Raw genomic sequence first — 26,655 nt, 5'->3', positions numbered from 1 at the left:
TATGATCTAGATAGAAAATTAGTAAAGTATAAATTTTGTTAAAAGATATGCAACAAACATAGATCTAACATTTTAATAATCGAAACCTCAAGATAAAATATTAGATTGACACAACATACAAAATAAGAACAAGATAATCACCAGATTTAACATTCACATCAATATAAGTAAAACCTCAACACAAGTAACACTGAAATCGAATCTTTTAAAATCTTATCCTTGATGCATCCTTATCAAAATAAGGGAAACATGTTTAAAATAAGTTAATACAATGATCCGAATGAAGGGTAGTTTTTATGAAGATACCACTCGAGTAAATGTGTAACATCCTGTTACGAGAAGTTTCTTATTTTTCAGGATTGTGGACGATAAATGGATCAAGTAAAAGCCTTGGGCATCAATGGAATAAGTTTGATACGCTATTGGATGGTGATAATATTGGTTGTGCGATCCAAGCCGTTGATTGCGTTTTGGAGTCAAATGGTAAAACGGGAAAAGTGATTGATATTGCCATATTTATACATAGTTTTAGGCAATATTGATCTACATTTTATTAAATATTTTGGTTATTTGCACAGAATTATGGTACTTATAAGGATAAATTGTTATGTGCAACCAAATAGAAGTATTTTGAAAGAAAGGGACCAGAAGTGACAATGCTTGGAACTTTAGGGGACTTGAAGAAAAGAAGAACGAAAAAAACACCCAAAAGACGTACTCACGATGTGAATAGTTGATGGTTCACGACGTGAGTAGAGAGAGTTAGAAGATAAGCGTCCAGGTGAAGGAATCCTTGCCGAATACGATTATCTCGAGTTCACGACGTGAGACTTAAATTCTCACGACGTGAAAGGTAAATTTGAAGATATTATAAATACCTTTGCCCATTACGATTTGGGAGACTTTTGGCTGAAGGAAGAGGTTCCAGGAGACGATTTACAGCAGAAGTAAGGTCCTGGAAAAGGGTTTTCAACACCAAAAATAGTAAAAGTTCATAATTTGTTTACTTGTTTGATACTTATGAACATGTTTTCTTATTTGAATTGTGTTATCATGTTAGTTGCTACTATGAGCAACTAAATCTAGCTACTCTTATCTAGCTAGATGAAACTTCAAACTTATGAATAGCATAATTGTGTATGGATTTATTTAGTTGGTGAATTGCTTGTGTCTGATTTATTGTTACCTAGCGTGCTTATGTTGTTGCTTTAGTTGATTAAATTCATGTTATGTGTAGCTTAGTGACCATTAACTGCATGAACTTGATAACCTAGTAATTTAGTGAACATTTAATTGCTAGAGCTAGGATCAACCAAAATCTTAGATAGTAATTGAAGTAATTAACTTTGCTGTGCTAGAGAACATAGATTATGACCATATATGTGTTTGCTTGATAAATCTTACATAGCATATTCATAAACATAATTGGTTCTGTGTTTAATTGTGTGTGACCATACATAGTTTTACATGAATTAATTAACCTTGAAGTACAACTTGGTCAACTTAACACTTTGGTTAATGAGAAGATATTCTTGAAAAATCCTGAAAACACAACCCAATCTCACGTAATGGCCATAGATATTGAAGAAGAGGCGATTTCTGAGTTCCTACAAGCCTTAGAAGTGGAGCCAAAACAGCCCGATCCAAAGCCAAAGAAGCCAAGGCTCGAAATTGAAGAATCTGCTGGAACACCCAGTTCACGTCGTGAGCCCGCTATGCTCACGTCGTGGGCTCAGTCTGAACAAAAGAAATCCGTATCTATCCCAGCTTATGAACCACCTTTGCCATTCCTATCTAGAGCTAATCTCAGTCCATTATAGAGAGAACATCTAGATTTTATCAATCAATTAAAGGGTATTCCTATCAATACTCCTTTTATTGATTCACTTACAAAAGTTCCAAAATATGCTAAGTTCTTACAAGAATTGTTAGACACTCGTCAGCAATTAAATGAGAATTCTAAGGTGATCCTAAGTGAGAAAAGCTCAAAAGCTGTGTTGGGAGAAATACCTAAGAAGATGGGGGATCCTAGACGACTCACTCTCCCATGTGAGTTTGGGAATAATATGAAGCTTTATGCTTTAGCCGATTCAGGGGCTAGCATAAATTTAATGCCTTACTCGTTTTATCAAAAATTAAATATTTAGAAGTTGAAGGCTACAAAGATGACTATTCACATGGCAAACCATTCAGTGACACAACCCCGGGGCATTGTGGAAGATATTTTAGTAAAAATTGGGAAATTCATTTTTCCAATAGAATTTGGGGTATTGGATATGAAAGAAGATCCCAATGTACCGATTATTCTTGGTCGCCCGCTACTAAACACTGCTGGAGCTCTTGTTGATATTTGGGAGTCTATGCTCACCTTGAGGGTTGGTGATGAAAAGGAAATTTTTAGGATAGAAGATGGCTTTCAAGGGAATCATGCTCAAGAAGAGGTTTTCAACATTGATGAAGAAAATGAACTTGAAGAATTAGAGAAGCTCATGGAAGAAGAAATCAAAACAATTCAACAAGTTAAAAGAACAAAACCGAGAGCATCTGTTCCATTTTTAGTTGAAGTCATTGCCTACACGAATCCAACTTCTTGGGTGTGCAAGGAAGATGATGAGACGACGAGTGATAAAGAGGAGGTTACTTCAAAAATAACAAGTCAAGTGGTAAAGGAAGAAAAGGATACTATGGAGTGTAAGTATGAAGACAAGATAGAGACTAAAGGGACCAAACGCAAGCTTGATGGAGACAAGGTCAAGGCTAAGAAGGAAAATTCGAAAAAGGCATATAAAAGACGAGTTCAAGCTTACAAGAGGCGTTTCAAGGAATAAAAGATCCTAGTGGTGGACACTTTAGATGATTCAACGTAGGAGGCAAGGAGTCCAGCTCAAGACTCCTAAAAAAGAAGCGCTTCTTGGGAGGCAACCCGAGATTGGTTTGCATTTTCTTTCTTTTTCTTTTTAGTTTTTAGCATACTTTTAGTTCTTAGGAAGTCAATCATGTCATCCAAATTATTATCTGCATAAGGAGTCATTAAAATCAAGTAGTAACACTTATTGAATGTCTTACAAAATTAAAATTGGAGAAATTTATAAATTTCATGATCAGACAGGACTCACAATGTGAACCATTACGGGTTCACGACGTGAATTCAGATGGAATACGGGCATGGTTATTCTATATGAACTATATTTTTAAGCCTGCCCACTTTCAAGTAATGACCCAATATATGACTTAGCCCACTTCTTATTTAATTGGCCCAATTTTAAGTCCAGACAAAATTCACGATGTGAACCATTATGGATTCACGACGTGAGTTGTAAATTATTCGGGACCACAAATTAAAGGATAAGGAATCAGTTTGACCTACCATTTGTTTATTCCTCATGAAGTGAAAACGGCAGCTGGTCCCCTCCGTCCGATATTGGCCAACAACCCCTCTATTTTCCTTTGTGCTTACGTAATACTTCAATCTAAGGTAATGGTTCTTAAGTACTAAGTTTAATTCTTCTCTAAAAAGTTGAACTTAGGTTTAGGGTTTGTTAGTTAGTTGAAATGTATAAAGTATGCCCTAGAATTCATGAATTAGCCTTGGAATGTTGATGATATATGGTCAAAAATACCATAGGAGTAAACCCCTAGCATTGTATTGGCCAATTTGTATAGGAACAGAACAAAATTTGATATCGATGACGAACTCACGACGTGAATTCTGGGTGGAACAGTTTTCTGTTTCTTTTATTTCTAAACTTGTGGGTTGTTTCTTTTGGCTGTGTTTGTTGCTTGTTTTTGCAGAAATGGGTCCTAGAAGGGAGGCACCTCTTGGGGTTGCGGGTTTACACCCGTTTTACAATTTTCCCACAACAATATCCCATGAGATCTTGACCCAATGGAACAACAAATTAGGGTGGCTCTACAACCGAGAGATTGCAGTTGATCCTACAATTAATTGGACGCGATTGAGGGAAGTCGGGATCGTGGAAAGGCTGTCCTTGTTTTTAACAAAAATATTTATTGGAGATGGGTATTCCATCACTTTCTCGGGTTGGTTCAACCTTTTTCGGATCCAAGAGCAGGTGTATAAGGAATTTTGTGTTGAGTTTTTCTCAACAGTGACATTCTAGGAGACTGTCCAAGACCCACATTGGCCACAAGCTATGGTATTCCGGTTAGGGGGTGAGTATCGGGAGTGCAGCCTCGTTGAATTTGCTTGGAGAGTTGGACTATATGATCGACAAGAGGCAGTGACTCCCGAATTTGCTATGTTCTTGAGCGAGGTAGCTAGAGGATACACGGAGGGTGTCACTGGATATGCTTTCTGGCATAATATTGCATTCGAAATTTTTAATTCCGGAGTGTCTCCCGAGAGTAGTATTCGGTCCCCTATCCACCACTTACTCCACCGTTTCATCACATTCTCCATCAATCATAGGAGACATGGAGACAAAGTAACAAAACAAAATTTATTCTTCTTATGGTGTATCTTGCAGCACGGGGTGTGCTGTAACATTCCTTATTTTCTGGCCGGGTCTGCATCTAGTTCTCGCCCGGGGAGCCCCATTTGTGGAGGGCAATTTATTACGCGTTTGGCCCGCTCTTATCCTTTGGTTGTCCCTGATATTACTCGTTCCATGAATTATGTGGATGAGCATGAGTTTGGCATGGGGTATTTGGAGACCATGCTGGTTGTCAGAAACTTTGGGTTGCATTGGGGAATAGTACCTTCAAATGATGAGGGTAATGAAGGTGATGAGCAGCCTGATACACAATGTAACGCCTGTGTTTCCGGGCTTGCCATTTTTAGCAATGTAATAGTCTAGGTTAACCTCTGTAACCCGTTTTGAAATAATAAGATTGTATTATTTGATTATTGTGTGTTTTGTGCTTAATTGCTTAATTATGTGGTTTGATTAATTAAGAATAAAAATAAGCGTCAAAATTTAAGTGTAAAAATAAACTTAATATATTTGGTTAATGTCGTAGTAGTTGAAACGAGATTTCCGAATATATATAGAACGCCCAAATCTAACTTCGTATGAGGAAGTTATGATTTATCGAAGTTCCGGCTTAGCGATATACAGCCTGTTTTACTCGATTTGAGATCGAGCGGTTGTTAGCCGAAGCAATCTAAATGAGAATCGAAGATCTCATTGTTGGTATTGAAACGATAAAAAGTTAGGCGAGAACGGACGTCAAACGAAGAAGTTATGAATTTATAACGAAAGTTTCTGTCCCGGCCTATTAAAAATAATTAATAAAAATAAAGTCAAAATTAGCCAACAGAGTCTAAACGAAAGTCGTAGAGCGTGGTCTCACCTTCGCGTGGATATAAAGAACGTCGAAAACGGAATTCGTATGAAGAAGTTATGAATTTCCGAAGTTTATTAATCATTTTGTATTTATTTTTAAATCAAAATTCGGAAGCATTATCCGAAGGAGTCACCGATCTGATCCGAGGTACGCCCCGCGTACTCGAGTACGCCCCGCGTACTCCGAGGGATGTCGACACTCGCACTCGAGCACTTCGGATACGTAAGCAATGACGTTTTGGGCAGTACGCCCCGCGTAACGCAGTACGCCCCGCGTACTCCGAGGCTCCAGCCTCTATATAAAGGAATCCGAAGACAGCCTTATGTCTTGTTCATTTTCTTCTCTTCTCTCTAGTCTTTTGCATCGTTTTTCGTGCCGAAGCTATCCCGAAGTCCCGATATCATACTTTAGCCCCGAGGCAAGTCCCGAGATCCCGAAGATCCCGAAAAGTGCGGTTCCCGAGTCGAAGCTCTGCCCGCGGGAAGTTCGATTTTTGAGGAGATCTTCCAGATCTGCTGAGGAATACTACTTTTATAAGCCGTAGTGCTGTCCGATCATCTTCTGATCAAGTGAGTGTGTAGTTATTTTCTTCTAATACAATAATACGAAGTATTTTATATAAAAATACGTGCTATGTGTATATATTTGGTTGTGTTATGTGTGAATGAGTATTCACTCTCTTCTATCTTATAGATCTGCTTATTTCTTTATGAGATACGTGTTATGTGTGTGTGTGCCTCATCTGTTATGTGATATATGTGTTGATTAAAGCATGCTATACAGGTTTTCTTTAAACTATGTATACAAATGTATATTTTTATCTACTAATATGTTGGGTAGAACATGGGTAGACCGTTGGTGTGTAATAAACAGATGAGAGGCCTCGTTGTTGTTTGATTGAGTCATCTAGCGGAGTTTAGATGACGACCACTGGCTATTCTAGACAGTCTTGTGGAAACATTAGCAGGTTCGCCACCTGTAGGTGTTAATGAACTTGGGTGTTCATTCGCTGTACTCCATCCCCCTCATGGTTGCCTTATTTGACTTATATTGCTGAGGTACCCCCGAAGCATGTGTTGTCGCCCCGATGAAATATTCTTAGACTAGGTCCCTTATGTTAGTTGTTTTAGGGACATTAAAGTGAGAATAACGGGAATGGGTAATTGGGTTATTGTTGGTTGGTGAAAATTAAATATGATTATTTATTGTGGGTTGAAAACCCTATATGCTCACCAGGCTCCCAAGCCTGACCCACTCAGTTTTAAATTGTATTACAGGTAGTGGCGGAAGGGCATGAGATGGATGAACCATCAAGTTGTTTTGTTTACAAGTCTGCATATGTTTATATTTGTTATATGACTTGTAATGTATTCGTTTATGCTTATTGGTCTGTATCGGAACATGACACCCCGAGTTTTGATTATAATGAAAATACATTTCTTTTATGAAATGCTTCGGTAAACAATGTTTTATCATGTTTTGTTTTTGGGAACAAATTCCGCAACTCTTTCAAATCAAAAGGATTTACTCTGAAAATATTTAAAAGCATAAATGAAAATCGGTCTTTTCTGGCCGAGATTTTGGGGATGTCACAGTTGGTATCAGAGCATTAGTTTAAGCGAACTAGGAATTTGTTGGATTTCTAGACTTAAACTTAGAATGCTAAGTGAAGTTTTGAGATGCGTGTCTGTTAAGTTTTAGACACGAGCACTAGTTTATTTTAGGAAAGTTGCCTAAAATGCTTTATGTGCTAAATGTTATATGTTGCCATATATGATATTATTTGATTGGATCTATGGTCTGTTGCCGACCGTATCTAGAAACCTTATGTGTGTAGGATTCTAAGCGTACGTCTACGATATTAGAACTAGCATGTAAACGTTTCGGAGTGATAAGGATGATTTGAATATCTATCATGATTGAGGATCTAATTTCACCTTATTCGGTGTAAATCAAAATGGTGAGAACAAGAAGTGGAGTTGGAAATGCTGACGAAAACAGGAATCAACCACCAGTGATTGAGCCAATACCTGTCGTAGCAGCAGCACCTGAGCCAATAACCATGGCTGGTGTGCAATTGATGATTCAGACGATGTTGGATCGTCAGATGGATGAAACTAGACGGTTGCTTCAACAAAATCGTGAAGAACTGTCGATTCGTGTGGAAGAGCCTGAACTGAATGAAGGGCACTCAGAAGGGGGAAACTTCAGTGGGTCTGTTGGTCCAGCCAACCCACCGATAGTTAGGCAAGATAACCATGAAGGAAGGAATGATGGAATGGGATGCAAGTACAAGGACTTTTTGACTTGCAAACCATCGACCTTCAATGGAAAGGAGGATCCGATTGGGGTTATGGATTGGATCTCCGAAATGGAGCTAGCCTTCATGACGTGTGGCTGCAGAGGTAAGTTGCAAACTATCTATGCCGTGCGTCAATTCCGAGGTGGAGCTGTTCGTTGGTGGAACACTCTAGGGAAGACTTTGAGCCCTAATGAGCCACTGCAATTGTCATGGGCAGAGTTCTTGGTGCAGTTCAAGCGCAAGTTCTGCTCGGCTCAAAATCTGTTGGAGTTGGAGAATAAGTTTTTGACATTGACGAAGGGTAGCATGTCAGTGGATGAGTACACCAATAACTTCACCGATAAGATGGAGTTTGCCTTGCGTATCGTTCCAGACGAGCTGACAAAGGTGGATCGGTATGCGAAGGGACTTCCATGGGAGTACGAGGTGCCGGTACGCCAGGCACTTACTCTAGAGGCAGCTATCTGGGCTGCCAAGTCTGTGGAGAACATGATCAAGGGGAGAACCACCGTCAAGGTTGAGGTTGGTGAGAAAAGAAAGTTTGAGGGAACATCTGGTTCCGGTAAGAAAGGAAAATTTTCGAAATCTGATTCGAAAAAGTTTGGGGGAAAAGGAGGCGAAGCAAAGTGGTGTGATAAGTGTAAGAAAAGGCACTTTGGGAAATGTAGCGAGGATGTGACCTGCTACAAGTGTGGGAAGGTTGGACATTTTGCCAATGAATGTCCGAACAACAAAAGGATGTGTTTTGGTTGTAATGAAGAGGGGCATATTTTGAAAGACTGTCCGAAGAAGAAGGAGGCAGCTAGGCCCAACATTCCACCAAAGCCGAAGGCGAGAGCCTTCCAGATGACACTTGAGGCTGCGAAAGATGAAGCTGATGTCGCTTCAGGTACCTTTCTCGTAAACGAATTACCTGCTCATATATTGTTTGATTCTGGAGCCAACTACTCCTTTATTTCGCATGAGTTTGGTAGAAAGCTAGCTTTGCCTGTTGATAGACTAAATAATGCTTTATTAGTCGAAGTAGCTAGTGGCAAGTTTGTACCTGTTAGACATCGTATGAAAAGCATCTTAATTGATCTGAATGGGAATAAGTTTCACGAGGAATTATTGCCTATCGAACTAAATGGTTTCGACATCGTGTTGGGAATGGATTGGCTTAGCGCCAATGATGCCGAAATTTTGTGCAAGAAGAAGATAGTTAAAGTAAACCCGCCTGGAAAAGATTCGTTTATGGTGTATGGGGACAAACGCAGAGTGAATTCTGGAATCATTTCTCTAATGAAAGCCAGAAAGTGTTTGACCAAGGGATGTACATCATATTTAGCATTTGTGATTGATGCTAAGAAGGAAAAGAAGGTGATGCAGAGCATTCCAGTGGTGTGTGATTTTCCGGAAGTGTTCCCCGAGGATCTTCCTGGATTACCACCTGATAGACAAGTGGAGTTTAGAATAGACTTGTTACCAGGAACCACGCCAATTGCAAAAGCACCTTATCGATTAGCACCGACGGAGATGAAGGAGCTGATGATACAACTTCAGGAGTTATTGGACAAAGGTTTCATTAGACCTAGTTCATCGCCCTGGGGAGCTCCGGTGTTATTTGTAAAGAAGAAAGATGGAAGTATGAGAATGTGCATCGATTACAGAGAGCTGAACAAGGCAACAATAAAGAATAGATATCCGTTGCCGAGGATTGATGACCTGTTTGATCAATTGCAAGGTTCGAGCTATTTCTCGAAGATCGATCTTAGGTCAGGATATCATCAGCTGAAAGTAAGAGAGCAAGATATCGAGAAGACTGCATTCAGAACTAGATATGGACACTACGAGTTCTTGGTTATGTCGTTTGGACTAACCAATGCTCCAGCAGCGTTCATGGATTTGATGAATAGGGTTTGTAATCCTTTCCTTGATAAATCCGTGATAGTGTTCATAGACGACATTCTGATCTACTCGAAAAGCCAGGAGGAGCATGGCAGACACTTGCGAGAAGTGTTAGAAGTTTTGAAGAAGGAGAAGCTTTATGCGAAGTTCTCCAAATGTGATTTTTGGATTCGTGAGGTCCAATTCTTGGGTCACGTGGTCAACCAAGAAGGGATAATGGTTGATCCAGCGAAGATCGAAGCTGTGATGAAGTGGGAACAACCGAAAAGTCCCACGGAGATTCGAAGCTTTTTAGGATTATCCGGATATTACCGCAGGTTTATCCAAGGCTTTTCTTCGATTGCTACTCCATTGACAGCTTTGACCCACAAAGGAGCTAATTATGCTTGGAGTGAGAAGCATAAAGAAGCATTCGAGAAGTTAAAGAAGAAGCTATGCGAGGCACCGATACTTTCTCTACCCGATGGAGTTGAAGACTTCGCTGTTTATAGCGATGCGTCTGGTGTTGGATTGGGTTGTGTTTTGACCCAAAGAGAAAAGGTGATAGCATATGCATCTCGACAGCTGAAAGAGCATGAAAAGAATTACCCGACTCATGATTTGGAGTTGGCAGCGGTAGTTTTCGCTCTAAAAATATGGAGGCATTACCTCTATGGCACGAAGTGCAAACTTTTCACTGATCATAAGAGTCTCCAATACCTCTTTAATCAGAAAGAATTGAATATGAGGCAACGACGCTGGCTAGAATTACTTAAAGACTACGACTGCGAGATACTTTACCACCCCGGTAAAGCTAATGTTGTTGCTGATGCTCTCAGTCGGAAAGTCAATCTTGAAAGGAAGAGGCCAAGAGCGTTGAAAATTGAAGTTGTCTCGACTATTGTGGAAAGTATAAGGAAAGCTCAAGAGGAAGCTTCTGAGAAAAATGACCGAAAGGAGGAACGTTTGGGTAAAACGTTGGTGTTTGGTACTAACGGTCATGGACTGAAGGTATTCCAAGATCGTATTTGGGTACCTAAGTCAGGAGGAATTAGGGATCTTCTGATGGAAGAAGCTCACAAGACCATGTACTCGATTCATCCGGGTAGCACTAAAATGTATAGGGACCTGAAACCCTACTACTGGTGGCCGACGATGAAGCTTGATGTTGCAAAGTATGTGGCCGAGTGTGTGACTTGTGCGAGAGTCAAGACACAACATCAGAAACCGTACGGGAGTTTAGAACCTTTGCCTGTGCCTATGGGTAAGTGGGAAGACATTGCTATGGATTTTGTCACTAAACTGCCCAGAACAAAGAATGGTCACGACATGATTTGGGTGGTCGTTGATCGATTCACTAAGAGTGCGCATTTCATAGCGGCCAGGGAGAAATGGTCTATGGAAAAACTTGCAAATTCTTATGTGAAGGAAATTGTGAGGCTTCACGGTGTTCCGTTAACGATTGTATCGGATCGTGATAGCCGTTTCACCTCAAGGTTTTGGAAAAGTCTACAAGAGGAAATGGGTACCAAGTTATGTTTAAGCACAGCTTACCATCCGCAGACTGATGGTCAGAGTGAAAGAACAATACAAACACTTGAAGATATGCTGAGAGCATGTACCTTGGAATTCCTAGGTAATTGGGATGAACATTTACCGTTGGTAGAATTTTCCTATAATAATAGTTTTCACTCGAGCATTAAGATGGCACCTTATCAAGCTTTGTATGGACAGAAGTGTCGTACGCCGTCTTGTTGGCTTGAGGCTGGGGAAAAACAGTTTATGGGACCGGAGATGGTTCATCAAACTGCTGAAAAGTTGAAAATAATTAGGGAAAGAATGTTAGCAGCTCAAGATCGTCAAAAGAGCTATGCTAACAAGAAGCGAAGACCGATGACTTTTGAGGTTGGAGATTCGGTTTTGCTTAAAGTCTCGCCGTGGAAGGGACTTATAAGATTTGGTAAAAGGGGAAAGTTGAGTCCAAGGTTTATTGGACCTTTTAAAGTTCTTCAGAGGGTTGGGAACCAAGCTTACAAGCTCGAATTACCCGAAGAACTGAATGGAATTCACAACACCTTTCATGTGTGTTATTTGAGGAAGTTCACGGGAGAAGTTCCCGATATAATTCCAATTTCTGAATTGAGAATTGATGAGAACAAAAGGTTGATTGAAGAACCAGAGGCAATTGTTGACCGAAAGACTAAGAAGTTGCGACGCAAAATGGTTGGGTTAGTGCTTGTCCGATGGAAACACACGAATGGGCCGAATCTCACCTGGGAGACGGAGAGTGACATGTTGAGTCGCTATCCGCATTTGTTTGTTGATGTGTGATTCCGGGGACGGAATCATTCTAAGGTGGAGAGAATTGTAACGCCTGTGTTTCCGGGCTTGCCATTTTTAGCAATGTAATAGTCTAGGTTAACCTCTGTAACCCGTTTTGAAATAATAAGATTGTATTATTTGATTATTGTGTGTTTTGTGCTTAATTGCTTAATTATGTGGTTTGATTAATTAAGAATAAAAATAAGCGTCAAAATTTAAGTGTAAAAATAAACTTAATATATTTGGTTAATGTCGTAGTAGTTGAAACGAGATTTCCGAATATATATAGAACGCCCAAATCTAACTTCGTATGAGGAAGTTATGATTTATCGAAGTTCCGGCTTAGCGATATACAACCTGTTTTACTCGATTTGAGATCGAGCGGTTGTTAGCCGAAGCAATCTAAATGAGAATCGAAGATCTCATTGTTGGTATTGAAACGATAAAAAGTTAGGCGAGAACGGACGTCAAACGAAGAAGTTATGAATTTATAACGAAAGTTTCTGTCCCGGCCTATTAAAAATAATTAATAAAAATAAAGTCAAAATTAGCCGACGGAGTCTAAACGAAAGTCGTAGAGCGTGGTCTCACCTTCGCGTGGATATAAAGAACGTCGAAAACGGAATTCGTATGAAGAAGTTATGAATTTCCGAAGTTTATTAATCATTTTGTATTTATATTTAAATCAAAATTCGGAAGCATTATCCGAAGGAGTCACCGATCTGATCTGAGGTACGCCCCGCGTACTCGAGTACGCCCCGCGTACTCCGAGGGATGTCGACACTCGCACTCGAGCACTTCGGATACGTAAGCAATGACGTTTTGGGCAGTACGCCCCGCGTACTCCGAGGCTCCAGCCTCTATATAAAGGAATCCGAAGACAGCCTTATGTCTTGTTCATTTTCTTCTCTTCTCTCTAGTCTTTTGCATCGTTTTTCGTGCCGAAGCTATCCCGAAGTCCCGATATCATACTTTAGCCCCGAGGCAAGTCCCGAGATCCCGAAGATCCCGAAAAGTGCGGTTCCCGAGTCGAAGCTCTGCCCGCGGGAAGTTCGATTTTTGAGGAGATCTTCCAGATCTGCTGAGAAATACTACTTTTATAAGCCGTAGTGCTGTCCGATCATCTTCTGATCAAGTGAGTGTGTAGTTATTTTCTTCTAATACAATAATACGAAGTATTTTATATAAAAATACGTGCTATGTGTATATATTTGGTTGTGTTATGTGTGAATGAGTATTCACTCTCTTCTATCTTATAGATCTGCTTATTTCTTTATGAGATACGTGTTATGTGTGTGTGTGCCTCATCTGTTATGTGATATATGTGTTGATTAAAGCATGCTATACAGGTTTTCTTTAAACTATGTATACAAATGTATATTTTTATCTACTAATATGTTGGGTAGAACATGGGTAGACCGTTGGTGTGTAATAAACAGATGAGAGGCCTCGTTGTTGTTTGATTGAGTCATCTAGCGGAGTTTAGATGACGACCACTGGCTATTCTAGACAGTCTTGTGGAAACATTAGCAGGTTCGCCACCTGTAGGTGTTAATGAACTTGGGTGTTCATTCGCTGTACTCCATCCCCCTCATGGTTGCCTTATTTGACTTATATTGCTGAGGTACCCCCGAAGCATGTGTTGTCGCCCCGATGAAATATTCTTAGACTAGGTCCCTTATGTTAGTTGTTTTAGGGACATTAAAGTGAGAATAACGGGAATGGGTAATTGGGTTATTGTTGGTTGGTGAAAATTAAATATGATTATTTATTGTGGGTTGAAAACCCTATATGCTCACCAGGCTCCCAAGCCTGACCCACTCAGTTTTAAATTGTATTACAGGTAGTGGCGGAAGGGCATGAGATGGATGAACCATCAAGTTGTTTTGTTTACAAGTCTGCATATGTTTATATTTGTTATATGACTTGTAATGTATTCGTTTATGCTTATTGGTCTGTATCGGAACATGACACCCCGAGTTTTGATTATAATGAAAATACATTTCTTTTATGAAATGCTTCGGTAAACAATGTTTTATCATGTTTTGTTTTTGGGAACAAATTCCGCAACTCTTTCAAATCAAAAGGATTTACTCTGAAAATATTTAAAAGCATAAATGAAAATCGGTCTTTTCTGGCCGAGATTTTGGGGATGTCACACACAACCAGAACAACAACCACAACCACGACCTAGGAGAAGAAATGTGAGAGGAAGAGGAGAGAGAGGGTAGCCAATGCATCCACCCGCACCCATGGTAGGAGCACCTTTTGGGGGTGATATGGCTGGTTATTTTGACCAGTTATCTTTGAGTGTCAACTGGATTGGGGGTACCATGGAGAATGTGGTTTGACACCTTGGGGTGGAGAAGCCGCCTCATTTGGGGTATCATTACCCAATTTGCCCTAGGTGGACGGAGTATCGAGGACATGGAGGAGACAGGGCAGGCACTAGTGGAGCAAACATGGAAGATGAAGATGATTGATCATTTAGTTTTTTTTAGACTTGTTTGGTTTGTTTTTATTTTGTTTTTAAATTTGTTTGGATTGTAAGAATTTAAGATATTATGTTACTTTGCTCTTCTTTGGTTGTTAACTTTCAGTTTGCTAAGGAGTCTTGGGGAAGGAGTAAGGTCGAGTCAAGAGTCGTGTTCGTTTAGGCAAGTGTCGTTCAAGTTTAGAAGTTGGAAGTCGAATCCCATAATTGGAAATAAGTGTGGGGTGAGTCGAAAGAGAGGATATAGTTAGAAGAGTCGTCAAAATACATTAAATTTCGAAGGGTCTTATTTCGTTAAGATGTTGAAGGAAGAAGGCAGTTTTAATTCTGGTTTACCCAAGATTCACGTCGTGACCCAATATTTCTCACGTCGTGAACAAGGTTTCAAGAAAATTCAGAATGCGCGCTTCATCGATTTCATGTCGTGAGCCTGTACTCATTCACGTTGTGAGTTGTGAATTTCCACCATATTCATTTCGTTCCGTTCTTCTTCATTACATGGAATTACTACCATTCCTTATGACACTTTTGTGACGATTCGATGGGTTGTTTTCTCAAATATACAATGTGGCGTATGCTTTCCCACATTGTCTGCATGATTTGGAGGCTTACAACATTCTTTTTGAAGATTGAAGTTTTGATTGATGGCTGGTTTCGCAAGATCAAGTCCAAGTTCTTATTTTTGAAGAGGTCCAATAATCGAATGCATATTTCAACCACACTTTTAGAGATGCTCACGCCCCTATCCCAGGGGAGTCTATTCCTTTTTCTCCCTTCTCTTAATTTTTATATTATTTTAAGCATACAATGAGGGCATTGTATGAAATAAGTGTGGGGTAGAGGGTAGAAAAACTAAATTGCTAGATAATTTGGTAAATTTTAAAAATTTTATTAGTTGGATGTAGTGGTAATAATTTGATGTAGCACCTGGTTTCCGGTATGTGAATTTTATTTGAGCATTGCCCTAATTTAGCCTTAGACTCGGCGAGTCATAGGGTCCGACTCGCCGAGTAGGGACGAGACTCAGGACGCGTTTTAAGTAGGCGACTCGACGAGTCCATATCCTGGACTCGGCGAGTCACCGCTGCGGGATGAAACCCTAAGTTTCAAGGGTTTGCACCCTATTTAAACTCTCATTCCGCCCCAACTCGTCCCCATTCACCCCCAGAACTCCCCCTACATCGTTTTCCCTTGTTTTCTTGAGAGTTTGAGGTGTTCTTGGTGTGTTCTTGAAGGTTTTGAAGTGTAAGAGGAGTAGATCAAGAAGAGGAGAAGGAGATCAGCCATCCTTGTGTCATTTCAACATTTCCTTTGAGGTATAACCCGTTTTCCCCTTGATTCTATGCTTAAAACTTCATTTGGGTCCTTCTTGGTCAATTTCCCAAGTTTGCATGTTCATTATATGTTGTAATAAGGCGTTTGGCCTTTGGATCTATGTAAGATTGAGCTCCAGGAGCTCAAATCTGTTAGCTTTTTGGCCCCATAAGGCTTGTTAGCCCTAGATCTACCATTTTGAGACATTTTTAGCCTTATAATCCATATTGGTGAATATCCACACGTAAAGTTGGAAACTTTATGTGTGATTCGTGTCCTAGAAGTCCAGATCTATGAATTGCATGGTCTGGAACCGAGCAAATCGGTATATTTAAGGAATGCATGGCGACGACTCGGCGAGTCGCATAGGTGACTCGGCGAGTCTGGTCGCGAGTCACCGAATTGGTCCCTTCTTCATGTGTCGAGTTGAGCCTTGAGTCACAGGGGGTGACTCGGTGAGTTGGGAGCTGAACTCACCCATGTTAGGACTCGGCGAGTCAATGCCCTGACTCGGCGAGTCCAAGGCAATCTTCATAGCTCAAGAACAGACTCGGCGAGTTGTTCATACAACTCGGCGAGTCTTAGCATAAAGTGTTCATCGGATGAAGATGAACTCGACGAGTTGTTCATACAACTCGGCGAGTAGGATGAAGGTGTTAAATGGCAGTTAGAAGGCGAACTCGTCGAGTCATAGCCCGACTCGACGAGTAGAACCAGGGACCCAGGACATTGGTTTGCTAGGGACTCGGCGAGTGGTGATCCACTCGGCGAGTCGGGTCAACTGAAAGTTGACTCCAGCTTTGGCTTAGAGTTAATCCAGGGGTAAAATGGTCATTTTACCTAAAGGACAGTTAGCAGTGTTTGATTGAGTATGTCGTGGAAATTGCAGCCGGAGGACTCCCGGAGCAGCAGCAGTCAGTTAGTTCCCGATCAGTTCAGCAGCTACTTTGAGGTGAGTTACCTTCCAGTAGCGGTGGGTCTAAGGCCACAATGCCGACCCACCAGTAGGAGTTGTATGATAGATGATTGTCTTTGTGATATCATCTAAGTTCGCTAGTACCTGACATGTTATATGCTAGCATGATATGCTGTATGTGATAGTAGTAGAGTTTGGTTGTTCGGACCGAAGGGTAGTCAGACACCCCAGATACGTCTGACAGTATGTGACGATATGTATGCATGCTGGCCTGTTCTGTTATATGTGATCGTAGTAGTAGGGGTGAAATAGTCCCCGAGGATCGGTTGTTAGGACCGATGGGTAGTCAGCACCCCAGAATGGCTTGACACGGGTAAGACGGCACCCCAGAATGGCCGTATGGGTAGGTCAGCACCCCAGAATGGCTTGACACGGGTAGGTCGGCACCTCAGAATGGCCGTACCGGGTAGTCAGGCACCCCAGAATAGCCTGGCAGTATATATGTTATGTGTTTGTATGGTATGCGGTACGTTGGGGGAACTCACTAAGCTTTGTGCTTACGTTTACAGTTTTGTTTTCAGGTACCTCTGCATCGAAGGGGAAGGAGCCGGCGCGGTAGCGGCACGTCATACACACACTCTTCGGTTTCCGCATTTATGAGATTTACTGGGATTGTACTCTGATATTTGATGGGATGTACGGTTTGGCTTTTGAGAACATGGTTGCAATATGTTATGGTGTGAACAAACAATGCTTCTTTTTATTTAGACAATGTTTTTATTTATTAATGTTTTCTAAAGTAATATCAAAAAAAAAAATTTTTTTTTGGGTCGTTACAAGTTGGTATCAGAGCCCTGGTTTGAGGGATTCGGACACGCCTTCGGGAGTGTTTGGACTCAAACCGAGGGATTGAAAGATTTTTCCAAAAGAAATTATTCTTTAAAACCCGGAAAAGAGTCACGAGAAAGAGTAAAGTGTGTGACGTGCGCGACCGGCCGAGCTCAAGTAAGTATTCCCCATAGTACCCATACAAGTTTATGTTATGTTTATCAGCTTTATGAATATTGCATGCTAGAATAGGCTAAGGATCTAGGAGTGATGCCTTATGTGCCTGTTTATTTGTTCCAGCTTATTGAATATTGCATGTTAGAATTGAGTAGACAGCAGTAGGGTAGCCTGTTTAGGTTATGCCTGATAGTATGAGCTTAGCATCCTATGTTAAGTGTCGTTTCTTGTTCTAAGAACAGTTTTGGCTTGAGTTTGTTTTTCCTTATCCGAATGTTGCTTGCTTCGTGCTTGGTGGGATTCTGAGTAATGGGAGTGAGCCACTAGGTAAACACGACACACCACATGTAACCAGGGTTGAATAATCCCAAAGTGTTGGAACTGGCCCTATTGCGCAGCTCTTGTTTGAGTCCAACCGTTGTAGGGACGGATCTTTTACTTGAAGGATTATCTAATCCTCATTACATGTGATGGTGTTTAGGTGGTGGCTAACTGGCATTATGAGGAGACCTACAGCAGCTGAGGACCAGTTGTGTTGAACTTGAGTTCTCCCTAGGGCAAGCCTAGGGTGAGAATATCGGAGAGTAGCAGTAGTAGAGGGGAATTGGTGGAGTCGAGGAATTCCTCGGAGAAGGTACGGATAGATGTGGAAGGTAGTATGGGCCCGTACTACTGAAAGCAGAGGATCCGTACCCGAGCCGAGGAAGGCCAAGACGAGACCAAGGAACCTGTAAGTAGTTGAGATCCCTCAGAAAGTAGCAGTACCACTAATGATTATTATTGATGTTTTGCAGAATGGTGGTACTTCGACCGAGACCGACAGATGGCGGGTCAGGAGAGGGGTCAGGTTCGGGATCTGGCACCGAGCCGATTGAGGAGAGGCTACGTGAGTTCATCACGTCGGAGATCACTAGGGGCATCCTTGAGTCGACCCCCATCATCTTTGGGTCGATCAAGGAAGGGATCGTGGAGATGATGGAGGATCGCCTACGGGCATTCAGGAGCGACTTGGCCTCTAGCCAGTCAGAATCTCGCACACTGTCCTTCAAGGACTTCAGGAGTAGTGGTGCGCCGGATTTCCATGGGGTGAAGGACCCCATTGTCGCCAGGCGGTGGATTGCGGATATCGAGTCCGCCCAGTTGATCAGCTTCTGCCTCGAGGGGTCAAAGGTGAGGTACGCAGCAGGGTGTTTACGGGACCGGGCCCGAGATTGGTGGGAGTCAGTGGGTGACTCGATGGGAGCCTCGGCTATCGAGGCAATGACCTGGTCGGACTTTGTGGCTAGGTTCAGGGCAGAGTTTGCGCCTGCGGTCGAGCTCCAGCAGCTGGCCAGGGAGTTCTTAGACATGAGGCAGACGACAGAGACCGTGGCGGAGATCACCGCCAAGTTTCGGGAGAGGGCTTTATTGGTGCCCCAGTATGCAGGTGACGAGGATATGAGGAGGACTCGTTACCACGATATGCTACGAGCTGACATTCGGGAGCATGTTAGCTTTTCGGCTTGCCCTACCCTGGACTCCATGATTGCCAGGGCTAGAGAGAGAGAGATAGATTTGGAGCACATCCGGAAACGGAAACTTGAGGATGGTCAGGCATCAGGGGCTTCGGGGAAGAAGCCCAAGGGATCAGATGGGAGGCCGAAAGGCCAGTCGGGACCGAGCCGCTGCAAGAGGTGCGGCAGGCCGCACGAGGGGGCGTGCAGGATGGGATCGTCAGGCTGCTACAAGTGCGGCAAGTTTGGGCATATCAGCAGGGATTACACTGCTCCTGCGACCGTTATTCAGACATCGGAGTTGCTGTGTTTCCACTGCAACCAGAGGGGCCACAAGAAGGCCAATTGCCCCATGTTGACAGCTTCAGCGCCAGTGAAGGCGCCAGCTCCAGCGACCCTGCGGATCACGGATGGCCGTCAGGGCAAGGCAGAGGCTCCAGTGGTGAGGAGTCGGGCATTTCAGTTGACTGCCGAGGAGGCACGCGCCGCGCCCGATGTGGTGACGGGTATGATTCCTTCCTTCTATCTTTTATTTTTTCGTTGTTATGATATTGATATGTGCTCTGTGTGTATACATGTGTATTAGGATCGTTCCATGTGAACGGCATCCCGGTTCAGGTATTGTTCGACTCGGGTGCATCCCGATCGTTCGTTTCTCTTGCTCTTAGCAAGAGATTTCATGAGACTTCAGGTGAGTTAGATTGCCCGTTAGAGGTAGAGATTGCCGATGATCGATCGGTGCGAGCATCGATGGTGTTTCGAGATTGTGTCCTGCGACTGTTTGAGGAGTGCTACCTGGTAGACTTGGTTCCCATTCCATTGCGTGGGAACAAGGTGATTATTGGTATGGATTGGTTGAGCCCTAATGGGGCAGTGATAGATTGCGCACAGCAGCTAGTGCGAGTCAAGACCCCAAGCGGGGGAGAGTTAGTGATTCATGGAGAGCGGCCGCAGTGTGGACCCACTGTATGTTCAGCAGCGAGGGCTAGGCGCTACCTTCAGCAGGGATGCGCGGGTTATGTCGCGTACGTGATGGACACCCCGGAGGCGGGTAAGGCGACCGTGAGCGAGGTCCCGGTGGTTCGAGATTTTGCTGATGTTTTTCCGGAGGAACTACCTGGGATACCTCCGGAGCGACAGGTGGAGTTCAGGATTGACCTCGTTCCCGGTGCGGCTCCGATAGCCAAAGCACCGTATCGGTTGGCTCCTCCCGAGATGCAGGAGTTGTCTACGCAGCTGCAGGAGCTGCTGGACAAGGGATTTATTCGGCCGAGCAGTTCGCCCTGGGGAGCCCCGATTCTGTTTGTGAAAAAGAAGGATGGGTCGCATCGGATGTGTATAGATTATCGGGAGCTGAACAAGGTAACGGTGAAGAACCGTTACCCGCTTCCGAGGATTGATGACCTCTTTGACCAGCTTCAGGGCGCATCTTGGTTTTCCAAGATTGATTTGCGTTCGGGTTATCATCAGATGAGGGTCAGGGAGGAGGATATGCAGAAGACCGCGTTTCGGACGCGCTATGGCCATTACGAGTTTGTGGTGATGCCGTTTGGGCTCACCAATGCTCCTGCCGCGTTCATGGACCTCATGAACCGTGTATGCAGACCGATGCTGGACCGGTCTGTGATAGTCTTTATCGATGATATCTTGGTTTATTCCAAGACCCGGGAGGATCATGAGGAGCATTTGAGAGAGGTGTTAGAGACCCTGAGGAGGGAGAGCTTGTATGCCAAGTTCTCCAAGTGTGAGTTTTGGTTGCGCGAGGTGCAATTTCTGGGGCACCTCGTCAACCAGAACGGGATTCTGGTCGATCCGGCCAAGGTCGAGGCCGTGATGAGATGGGAGGTTCCGAAGTCCCCATCTGAGATTCGGAGCTTCCTAGGATTGGCAGGCTACTATCGGAGATTTATCCAGGATTTCTCCAAGATAGCCGTGCCCCTGACGCGGCTGACGAAGAAAGCCGTGGTCTTTCGGTGGGGACCCGAGCAGCAGGCTGCATTTGAGACGCTGAGACAGAGATTGTGTGAGGCGCCGATCTTAGCCCTGCCAGAGGGCGTAGAGGATTTCATGGTTTATTGCGATGCGTCCATTTCTGGGTTGGGCGCGGTGCTGATGCAAAGGGGGCATGTCATTGCTTACGCTTCGAGGCAGCTCAAGCCTCACGAGGCGAACTACCCGACGCACGATTTGGAGTTGGGGGCGGTGGTATTTGCCCTCAAGATTTGGCGACATTACCTCTATGGGGTTCGGTGTACCATCTACACGGACCACAAGAGCTTGAGGTACCTCATGGACCAGCCGAATCTGAACATGAGGCAGCGTCGGTGGTTGGATGTGGTGAAGGATTATGATTGCGAGATCCTTTACCACCCGGGAAAGGCCAATGTGGTGGCCGATGCGCTTAGCCGCAAGACGGCACCGATCAGGGACGTCTGTTTGAGGATGACAGTGGTGACTCCCCTGTTGGAGCAGATTCGGGAAGCTCAACAGGAGGCTATCAAGGAGGAGCATCGGAAGAGCGAGCGCGTAGTAGGTCAGGTTTCCTCCTTCGATTATGATAGCCGAGGGTTATTGACACTACACCATAGGGTGTAGGTGCCGTATCACGGGGGCGTGCGCCAGATTTTGATGGAGGAGGCGCACAAGTCCCGATTCTCTATTCATCCCGGGGCGACGAAGATGTATAGGGATCTTCGTCTAGACTATTGGTGGCCCTGCATGAAGCGGGATGTGGCATGGTACGTCGAGCGGTGCTTGACCTGCAGGAAGGTCAAGGCCGAACATCAGAGGCCGCATGGCAAGATGCAGCCGTTGGACATTCCACTGTGGAAGTGGGAAGATATCACGATGGATTTTATCACAAAGCTTCCCAGGACCGCACGTGGAGTGGATTCGATTTGGGTCATCGTGGATAGATTGACCAAGAGTGCTCACTTTATTCCGATTCCGGAGAGCATATCGGCCGAGAAATTGGCCGACATCTATATCAGGGAGATTGTGGCACGGCATGGGGTGCCAGTATCGGTGATCTCGGACAGGGATGTGCGTTTTACTTCCAGGTTTTGGAAGAGATTCCATGACGAGTTGGGCACTCGTCTGCATTTCAGCACCGCCTTTCACCCGCAGACAGATGGACAGAGTGAGCGGACCATCCAGACTTTGGAAGACATGTTGCGGGCGTGTGTTCTGGATTTCGGTGGTAGCTGGGATACCTATCTTCCTTTGGCTGAGTTCTCCTACAACAACAGCTATCACGCGAGTATCGACCGCCCTCCCTTCGAGATGTTGTACGGACGGAGGTGTAGGACCCCGATATGCTGGGGTGAGGTTGGCCAGAGAGTTATGGGAAGCACCGAAGTGGTGCTCAAGACGACTGAGAGGATACAGCAGGTCCGGAGCAGGCTTCAGACTGCTCAGAGTCGACAGAAAAGTTATGCCGACAAGCGTCGATCCGATTTAGAGTTCCAGGTCGGGGATATGGTCCTCCTGAAGGTGTCACCGTGGAAAGGCGTCATCCGATTCAGGAAGCGGGGCAAGTTGGGCCCGCGATTCATCGGACCGTTCAGGGTCTTAGCCCGGGTGGGCAAGGTAGCATATAGGCTGGATCTGCCAGCCGAGCTTAGCCAGATCCACAGCACTTTCCATGTTTCGCAGTTGCGGAAGTGCCTAGTGGACGATTCTGCAGTAGTACCTTTGGAGGATATTCAGGTTGATGACAGCCTGAACTACATCGAGCGCCCAGTCGCAATCCTCGACAGGAAGTCGAAGGATTTAAGGAACAAGAGGGTGGAGCTAGTGAAGGTGCAATGGCAGCACCGCAAGGGTTCAGAGTGGACTTGGGAGCCGGTAGACGAGATGATGGAGCACTACCCCGAGCTGTTTCAGGATCAGGCAGCAGACTTCGAGGACGAAGTCTAAAATAAGTGGGGGAGACTTGTAGCACCTGGTTTCCGGTATGTGAATTTTATTTGAGCATTGCCCTAATTTAGCCTTAGACTCGGCGAGTCATAGGGTCCGACTCGCCGAGTAGGGACGAGACTCAGGACGCGTTTTAAGTAGGCGACTCGACGAGTCCATATCCTGGACTCGGCGAGTCACCGCTGCGGGATGAAACCCTAAGTTTCAAGGGTTTGCACCCTATTTAAACTCTCATTCCGCCCCAACTCGTCCCCATTCACCCCCAGAACTCCCCCTACATCGTTTTCCCTTGTTTTCTTGAGAGTTTGAGGTGTTCTTGGTGTGTTCTTGAAGGTTTTGAAGTGTAAGAGGAGTAGATCAAGAAGAGGAGAAGGAGATCAGCCATCCTTGTGTCATTTCAACATTTCCTTTGAGGTATAACCCGTTTTCCCCTTGATTCTATGCTTAAAACTTCATTTGGGTCCTTCTTGGTCAATTTCCCAAGTTTGCATGTTCATTATATGTTGTAATAAGGCGTTTGGCCTTTGGATCTATGTAAGATTGAGCTCCAGGAGCTCAAATCTGTTAGCTTTTTGGCCCCATAAGGCTTGTTAGCCCTAGATCTACCATTTTGAGACATTTTTAGCCTTATAATCCATATTGGTGAATATCCACACGTAAAGTTGGAAACTTTACGTGTGATTCGTGTCCTAGAAGTCCAGATCTATGAATTGCATGGTCTGGAACCGAGCAAATCGGTATATTTAAGGAATGCATGGCGACGACTCGGCGAGTCGCATAGGTGACTCGGCGAGTCTGGTCGCGAGTCACCGAATTGGTCCCTTCTTCATGTGTCGAGTTGAGCCTTGAGTCACAGGGGGTGACTCGGTGAGTTGGGAGCTGAACTCACCCATGTTAGGACTCGGCGAGTCAATGCCCTGACTCGGCGAGTCCAAGGCAATCTTCATAGCTCAAGAACAGACTCGGCGAGTTGTTCATACAACTCGGCGAGTCTTAGCATAAAGTGTTCATCGGATGAAGATGAACTCGACGAGTTGTTCATACAACTCGGCGAGTAGGATGAAGGTGTTAAATGGCAGTTAGAAGGCGAACTCGTCGAGTCATAGCCCGACTCGACGAGTAGAACCAGGGACCCAGGACATTGGTTTGCTAGGGACTCGGCGAGTGGTGATCCACTCGGCGAGTCGGGTCAACTGAAAGTTGACTCCAGCTTTGGCTTAGAGTTAATCCAGGGGTAAAATGGTCATTTTACCTAAAGGACAGTTAGCAGTGTTTGATTGAGTATGTCGTGGAAATTGCAGCCGGAGGACTCCCGGAGCAGCAGCAGTCAGTTAGTTCCCGATCAGTTCAGCAGCTACTTTGAGGTGAGTTACCTTCCAGTAGCGGTGGGTCTAAGGCCACAATGCCGACCCACCAGTAGGAGTTGTATGATAGATGATTGTCTTTGTGATATCATCTAAGTTCGCTAGTACCTGACATGTTATATGCTAGCATGATATGCTGTATGTGATAGTAGTAGAGTTTGGTTGTTCGGACCGAAGGGTAGTCAGACACCCCAGATACGTCTGACAGTATGTGACGATATGTATGCATGCTGGCCTGTTCTGTTATATGTGATCGTAGTAGTAGGGGTGAAATAGTCCCCGAGGATCGGTTGTTAGGACCGATGGGTAGTCAGCACCCCAGAATGGCTTGACACGGGTAAGACGGCACCCCAGAATGGCCGTATGGGTAGGTCAGCACCCCAGAATGGCTTGACACGGGTAGGTCGGCACCTCAGAATGGCCGTACCGGGTAGTCAGGCACCCCAGAATAGCCTGGCAGTATATATGTTATGTGTTTGTATGGTATGCGGTACGTTGGGGGAACTCACTAAGCTTTGTGCTTACGTTTACAGTTTTGTTTTCAGGTACCTCTGCATCGAAGGGGAAGGAGCCGGCGCGGTAGCGGCACGTCATACACACACTCTTCGGTTTCCGCATTTATGAGATTTACTGGGATTGTACTCTGATATTTGATGGGATGTACGGTTTGGCTTTTGAGAACATGGTTGCAATATGTTATGGTGTGAACAAACAATGCTTCTTTTTATTTAGACAATGTTTTTATTTATTAATGTTTTCTAAAGTAATATCAAAAAAAAAAATTTTTTTTTGGGTCGTTACAAGTTGGTATCAGAGCCCTGGTTTGAGGGATTCGGACACGCCTTCGGGAGTGTTTGGACTCAAACCGAGGGATTGAAAGATTTTTCCAAAAGAAATTATTCTTTAAAACCCGGAAAAGAGTCACGAGAAAGAGTAAAGTGTGTGACGTGCGCGACCGGCCGAGCTCAAGTAAGTATTCCCCATAGTACCCATACAAGTTTATGTTATGTTTATCAGCTTTATGAATATTGCATGCTAGAATAGGCTAAGGATCTAGGAGTGATGCCTTATGTGCCTGTTTATTTGTTCCAGCTTATTGAATATTGCATGTTAGAATTGAGTAGACAGCAGTAGGGTAGCCTGTTTAGGTTATGCCTGATAGTATGAGCTTAGCATCCTATGTTAAGTGTCGTTTCTTGTTCTAAGAACAGTTTTGGCTTGAGTTTGTTTTTCCTTATCCGAATGTTGCTTGCTTCGTGCTTGGTGGGATTCTGAGTAATGGGAGTGAGCCACTAGGTAAACACGACACACCACATGTAACCAGGGTTGAATAATCCCAAAGTGTTGGAACTGGCCCTATTGCGCAGCTCTTGTTTGAGTCCAACCGTTGTAGGGACGGATCTTTTACTTGAAGGATTATCTAATCCTCATTACATGTGATGGTGTTTAGGTGGTGGCTAACTGGCATTATGAGGAGACCTACAGCAGCTGAGGACCAGTTGTGTTGAACTTGAGTTCTCCCTAGGGCAAGCCTAGGGTGAGAATATCGGAGAGTAGCAGTAGTAGAGGGGAATTGGTGGAGTCGAGGAATTCCTCGGAGAAGGTACGGATAGATGTGGAAGGTAGTATGGGCCCGTACTACTGAAAGCAGAGGATCCGTACCCGAGCCGAGGAAGGCCAAGACGAGACCAAGGAACCTGTAAGTAGTTGAGATCCCTCAGAAAGTAGCAGTACCACTAATGATTATTATTGATGTTTTGCAGAATGGTGGTACTTCGACCGAGACCGACAGATGGCGGGTCAGGAGAGGGGTCAGGTTCGGGATCTGGCACCGAGCCGATTGAGGAGAGGCTACGTGAGTTCATCACGTCGGAGATCACTAGGGGCATCCTTGAGTCGACCCCCATCATCTTTGGGTCGATCAAGGAAGGGATCGTGGAGATGATGGAGGATCGCCTACGGGCATTCAGGAGCGACTTGGCCTCTAGCCAGTCAGAATCTCGCACACTGTCCTTCAAGGACTTCAGGAGTAGTGGTGCGCCGGATTTCCATGGGGTGAAGGACCCCATTGTCGCCAGGCGGTGGATTGCGGATATCGAGTCCGCCCAGTTGATCAGCTTCTGCCTCGAGGGGTCAAAGGTGAGGTACGCAGCAGGGTGTTTACGGGACCGGGCCCGAGATTGGTGGGAGTCAGTGGGTGACTCGATGGGAGCCTCGGCTATCGAGGCAATGACCTGGTCGGACTTTGTGGCTAGGTTCAGGGCAGAGTTTGCGCCTGCGGTCGAGCTCCAGCAGCTGGCCAGGGAGTTCTTAGACATGAGGCAGACGACAGAGACCGTGGCGGAGATCACCGC

The sequence above is a fragment of the Lactuca sativa genome, chromosome 2 (assembly GCF_002870075.4).
Source record: "Lactuca sativa cultivar Salinas chromosome 2, Lsat_Salinas_v11, whole genome shotgun sequence".
In the NCBI taxonomy this organism is placed as follows: domain Eukaryota; kingdom Viridiplantae; phylum Streptophyta; class Magnoliopsida; order Asterales; family Asteraceae; genus Lactuca; species Lactuca sativa.
Note: the sequence above shows the minus strand (reverse complement) of the source record.